This window comes from Harpegnathos saltator, unplaced genomic scaffold (genome assembly GCF_003227715.2).
Source record: "Harpegnathos saltator strain DR-91 unplaced genomic scaffold, Hsal_v8.6 scaffold187, whole genome shotgun sequence".
NCBI classification, from domain to species: Eukaryota; Metazoa; Arthropoda; class Insecta; order Hymenoptera; family Formicidae; genus Harpegnathos; species Harpegnathos saltator.
Window position 1 is genome coordinate 141,523 of NW_020229969.1, and position 6,087 is coordinate 147,609.

The following is a 6,087-nucleotide window of genomic DNA, read 5'->3' on the forward strand; positions in this document are numbered from 1 at the left end:
AGCGGGAGGTAAAACTCATTATGTCTTCCTAAATACAAAATCGATCTTGGACTTTATTTCGTGGACATCGTCCGTCCTTCTCTTGTCTTCGCGATACTAAATCACTGAAAGCCGCGCGCGCGCGTGATTACGCAGCAGTAGATTAATTTCTGATCATTTGAAGACCTTTCCCCACATCCGATTCGCTAGTATTAAATTGCTAGTATTAGATTGTTACTTTTTCATCATAAAAATAGTGCACGAAACATTAGCGCAACTGAAGATTTACTTTCGAGCAGAATTAAAGTGCCAAAAATTTCCAGTTATAAAGATAATTTGCTTTTACAATTCACCGTCGGTCATATTTTAATTCTGTCGAAATTCGTAGAATATTCTGCAAATCAAGTTGTAAGCTATAACTATATTAACAAAGTAATTACATTCTTATTTATTTATAAATCCAGTACAAGGTGCAGCATTATTATATTATTTGTTAATACAACAAATGATATGTAAAATAATATAGTGTAATAATATGTATAACAAGATTACATATATATTTCTATATTAACTATATTGTGTTCTATTCTATATTGTGTTGAATCAGATTGTTTCGACAAGCAGAAAATACATTGACGTTTCTCTTAGGGACAAGTGATTTTTCGGACTCCTCTTGCGAGCAAAGAAGTGCCGCAGCGCGAAATCCCCTAAACGGGTAACGTTAAGCTGGTCGAAACCGCAGCCAATACGACAAACAATCTCTTACCGCCCTTATTCCGGCTTAAGCTCGCCCCTTCACTACCCCCGAAGTAAGTGTACTTACCCTCTGCCCGAGGTCCATAAAGATAAATAACATGGAGCACCCGGATGGTACCTCGACGCTAGTTGTATTCTTTATTGAACGACAAAGAGTTCCTTAGTTTCTTCTTCCTGTATGTTTCTCGTACTTTTTGCAACGACGAAATTTTTCGCTTCGTCGCTGCCGCCATTTATTTTATTTTTACTTCGCATCTTTCTCTGAGATTTTCGAAGTTACACTTCGATTTCGGAGATGTTTTCACTCATTCTGACGCTCTGCATTGTTGTATCAGGCAAATTCGGAGCGATAATAAATAACTATTTTACGAGCGGGGCTGATCATTCAAAAGCGTTGAACAATCTGAGTGTTACACTGTCAGCTGAAATGGACGATATAACATGTTAAATAAACGGAGAGACGAGAAGGCAGGACCTCTGTACTTCCGTTTAAATCGAGAACCCCACATCCATCTTCATCTGCCGTGATCTCAGCCCGCGATTCTTTTCCCACCCTTGTTAGCGATACTTCCCGTGGAGAATCGTGCGCATGCTTGTTCTGTCAATGAAATAATGACAATGTCATAGTCCGGGGTCGATTCGTCACGGCATCCTTGCCACGTGGGCGACGATTGGACGCGGATATGCTAATACGACGTTCGTTCCGAAACATTAAGTTCTTGGTTTGCCGATTCTCGCGAGACTAGCCATGTCTTGATGTCGTCTATGCCGCCTGCTACCATTACGCCTTCGATCACAGGATACGCATTTTCTTTGGGAAGGCCGCGGGAGGGGGGGGGGAATTCGACGGGCTTTTCGCGAGAGAAGATGTGACTCACACTGCTCATGTTTGTAGAGCACGATTCTTCAGTTCTGACGTGGATTGTAATTATATTGCCGATCGATTATCTAAAATTTTTCACTTCATCGCCGTCGTCACTTTTTTATTTTTGCCTCACAATTTTGAGATTTTAAATTACACTTTGATCTTGAAAATGTCCTCCATTTTTCGCAATTAGCTTAACGCTCTGATATTATTATATCAACCAAATTCGATGCAATATTAAATAATTATTTTACGGTCGAGCGCGATAATTTAAATTACCCGACCGTAATAATTTTTTAATTAATCTTGCAAAATTATTTCTCATTTCTTTATACTGTTCAGTATCGTGCACATATATTTGCAGATGAGTGACATGTGCTTTCGAAAATAATGTTTGACATTTTGCAGTTGTTTGAATTTAATTTTCGGCGACCGTTTAATCACACGTTAACTTTTAGAGGCGATTATCTCTTACTTTATGTAAATTGCGTAATTCATTTATTTTTTCTATTTCTGTTTCGAGTTTATTCATATACAGGATATCCGGCATCTTTTGGAAACGAAAAAATTGTGAAAATTAATCAGATCAGATCAAACTGAGAAGGAAAGTCAAGTATCATTTTGCAAAATCGCTATAGTTATTAAGTTATTAATGATTAAAAATGACTACACCTGGAGGTTCTTTTAATTGATAACTTGAAAATTTGCGTACTTATTTGCAATATGGCAAAGGACTTTTTTGTTTGGAATAACCTGATCTACAATTATATGACGGCTATTGTGTCTAGCGATAGATATGATAAATATTGAACTCTGAATCTTGAACCTATCGCTAGACAAAAAAGTCCTTTCATCTTCCCTTCATTTTGCGAATAAATATGCAAATTTGCAATTAAAGGAGCCTCTAGATATGATTATTTTTAATCATCAATAACTTCATTACTATCGCGATTTTTGCAAAATGGTACTTTCTTTCTTAGTTTGATCTGATTAATCTTCACAATTTATCGTTTCCAAAAGCTTCCGGATATCCTGCATATCCGTGTCGTAATCGTTCCCATCAGTTCCATGAATTTATGCTATAGGGCGCGCATGCGTACGACTTTGTAATTTTTAATTTATCAAATCGTGCTCCGGGGTGCATATGAGCCAAGTGCTTGCCTCTTCTTTATTATCGGCTACCCCGATTCTCCTTTCGTCACGGTTTTCCGATGCGACAGTAACTTGACTGCGATCACACAGCTTATATCGGTCTCACGATGCAGTGTGCCACGAACGTTTCACTCTCAACCAGGCGTCGCTAAACGATTTTGCCCGCGCAGACTAGCGCTTTTCTAGGGCATATGCCACGATTCACTAGTGGAGTTTCGCACGTACATTTGATACATGACAATAACATATGAACTAACAATGTTCACAAGATCTTCATATAGAGGCTTCGAAACTTGAAATGATCGTCGCTATTCTCACGTCTTCCTCCTCACGTCTAACATTATATCTCGATATCGAAATTGAAGAAATTGAATTGAAGATTTTCGAGTTTCTTGTCGAATTCTTCTCGTCTCACCTCCTTTTTTCCCGACTTACAATGTTCACTGCGAATATACGAAATAAATCGAAATTCGTTTCTTTTAATAGTTTTGTATTATAATAATTTTGTGATACTTCTAACGCTGATGAATTATGACCGAGCATCTCGCTCTTTCTCCCAAGACTTATGCTCGCTTACAGAACAAAGCTAACTACGAGTTGCGAGATTATAAGCTACAACTTTGCTGCCGGAAGTGACCATAGAGCCGGCGGATTCAACTAATCCTAAAGCGATAGACGAAGGCCCAGCTCTCTGCTCTCCCGGTGGCAACCTTGAAACGTCGAAGCAGGGAGACTCGGTTCCGTTCTCTTATTTACGGCGGTACATACGATGAAAAACGGAAGCAAACGCAGCGCGCCGGTGCGATCGCACTGCCACCCGGAGCGGATCGTCCGGCGGCTGGCGGAGAGATGAAAGGGGTGAAAGGGTCTTCTCTCTCTTCTGCCGGAGCACCTTGATTTACCGTCGACGATATTTTCTCGTTGGCGCTAGTTGGCGCCTACCGCACCACTGCTCCCGACAATGGCGGGCCGCTTGACATTTTGTTTCGAATTATTGCCCGCGGTCGCGCGACCGGTCCTTTCTATTTCGCTGGTCCGACCGTTCCTCCTCTCGACCGCGCGACAATGCTCTATTTTATTCTGCTCTATTTTTATTCTGTTTTGCCCTTTTTCCCCCTTTTTTTGGTTACGTTATTTTTCGGCAGCCGCTCGCTCTTTGTTGCGTCGTCGCACGACGTCGACGCGTATCCGCCGAAATTTCGCGGCACCCGCGGCACAGATTTATAATCGCGATTACGCCAGGAGCGCTTTGCGTGCGGAGCTCCTCCGCTAAGTGGAAGATCGAGGATAAGTCCGGGAATAAGGACCCCGCCTCGCCGTTTTGCCTCCCACTTACGTTGCCAGCTTAATCCCAACGTATGTGATATTTCACGCAAGAGGTGTATTGAAACACCTTGTTTTTTCTCAGAATATATAAATCGTGCCATCAATATCTGAGATAATCTGTGATTATCTAAATATTTAAGCATCATAGATTTCGTGATTTTCTAGACACTTTATAGTGACCGCAAAATCGTCTTCTTTCGATTATTACCTCGGATGATAGAATTTTCGGTTAAAGAAAAGAAAGAAATTTAAACGCAACGTGTCTCCCGAGCTCCTTTCTCCTTTTTAGCGAGAAGTTTCAAAATTTTAGCTCGTAGTGATTGTAATTTCATGCATGTAATATAACTTTTCAGATAATTTCTCCTTTTCAATAGCAATTTTTAAGATACACTCAATTTTTCTAGTCGCAACTATTTTCTATCTAAAGGGCTATATCTCTTTGTATAAGGTATATTTTATAAGAATATGTTATATATAGTACATATAATGTACTGTAAAAATTGTCGGTTTATGACATAAATCACTGTTGAATCGTTGAGGAAACGATCGGTGATGAACGAGGAGTGAGTTTGCGTTCGACTCTCGTGTTATCTTCCTTCTGCATAACGAAGAGATCGTATATACCCATTTTTAATCAGCAGCTGGCGTGGTGTGAATTTCTAATTTGCAAGGACCCATTTTCACGAGCAACGGCGAAAAGTTAATAAAATGAGTAGAGTGCTCCCTTTCTCTGTCATTGCCATCGGATCATTCGACAATGGAAAAAAGACTTTCGACCCTGCTTAAATATGTCCGACCGCAAAGCAATAAAATATCTTTATCTTATTCGTGCCATTACCCCCTTGATTCGGAGGGTTCCAATTTACATTTCTCTCTCACTCTCTCTTTATCTATCAGGGGCTTCGGGAAGATAAGTCCATTTAAATAAATTAGTAATACTATATCTTGCACCCTGCGGGGAAGAAAGAAGAAGAGAGAGAGGGAGAAGGGAAGCGGGAGGGTAGGGATGGATTAAATATTATTTTATCAATTTTCGCCGCGATTCGTTACGCGATGCGACTTTACGCTATGCCCCGCTCTCCATTTAAACTGCCGCATCGTGTTTTCAATCACACACGTTCTCGCGTGTCACGCGGCGGTGAGTCATGGCGCATGAGAAACATTTAGGGTAACCGCATTGTTATTATTACGATTACATACTACCAAAGAAAGAGAATGAAATGGATGCACAGATGGATAAATTTATTTCAAACCCGTGGGATATCAGAGCCCTTTAGATACTCGGTAAGTAGACGTACAGAGTTGATTATATAGCAGTCCTAAAACAAGAAGTAAAAAAGCAAATATTAATATAATAGTATAAAGGAAGAAAAGAAGACAAAAAACGAGCAAGAAAAGATGTAATATTATACCAGAATATCAGAAGCAATCAAATATTTCATAAACACGGTTTCTTAAGTTATTAATTCATCAACTCAGCATCCCATCTTTCATAGCTTACCAGATTCCTATATAAACGATTTTGACAGGAAGCCAAGGTAGGACCTTCTACGATGTGTCACCTCTGATGAGGAATTCTGAAAATAAAATCTTGGCTATATGAATGATTTTCTTAAATTTCTCAGTACGGCAGGTTGGAACTGCTAATTTAAGATTAGAAACAATTAGAGGCAGGTAGGAAAAGAAGGGCAAGCGGGAGAAAGAGAGATAAAATGGCAGAGAGAGAGAGAGAGGGAGAGAGAGAGAGAGAGAGAGAGAAAGAGAGGAAAATAAAGAAAGAGAGATTGAGCGCGTCGGAGACACACGTTTAATTTTTCGAAACGGACCGCACGCGCACGCACGGCGGATCTTTTCGCGGGCCGTGACGCTCGTCTCTACACGCAATTGCCTTTTCCCCTTTCGCGTGTGTGGGTAGGACAATATAATGGGCCATAACAACGGCGTTAACACGCAGTGGCCGACCCCGGACACGACCCGCGACCCACCCCGGATGAAATACACCTCTGATA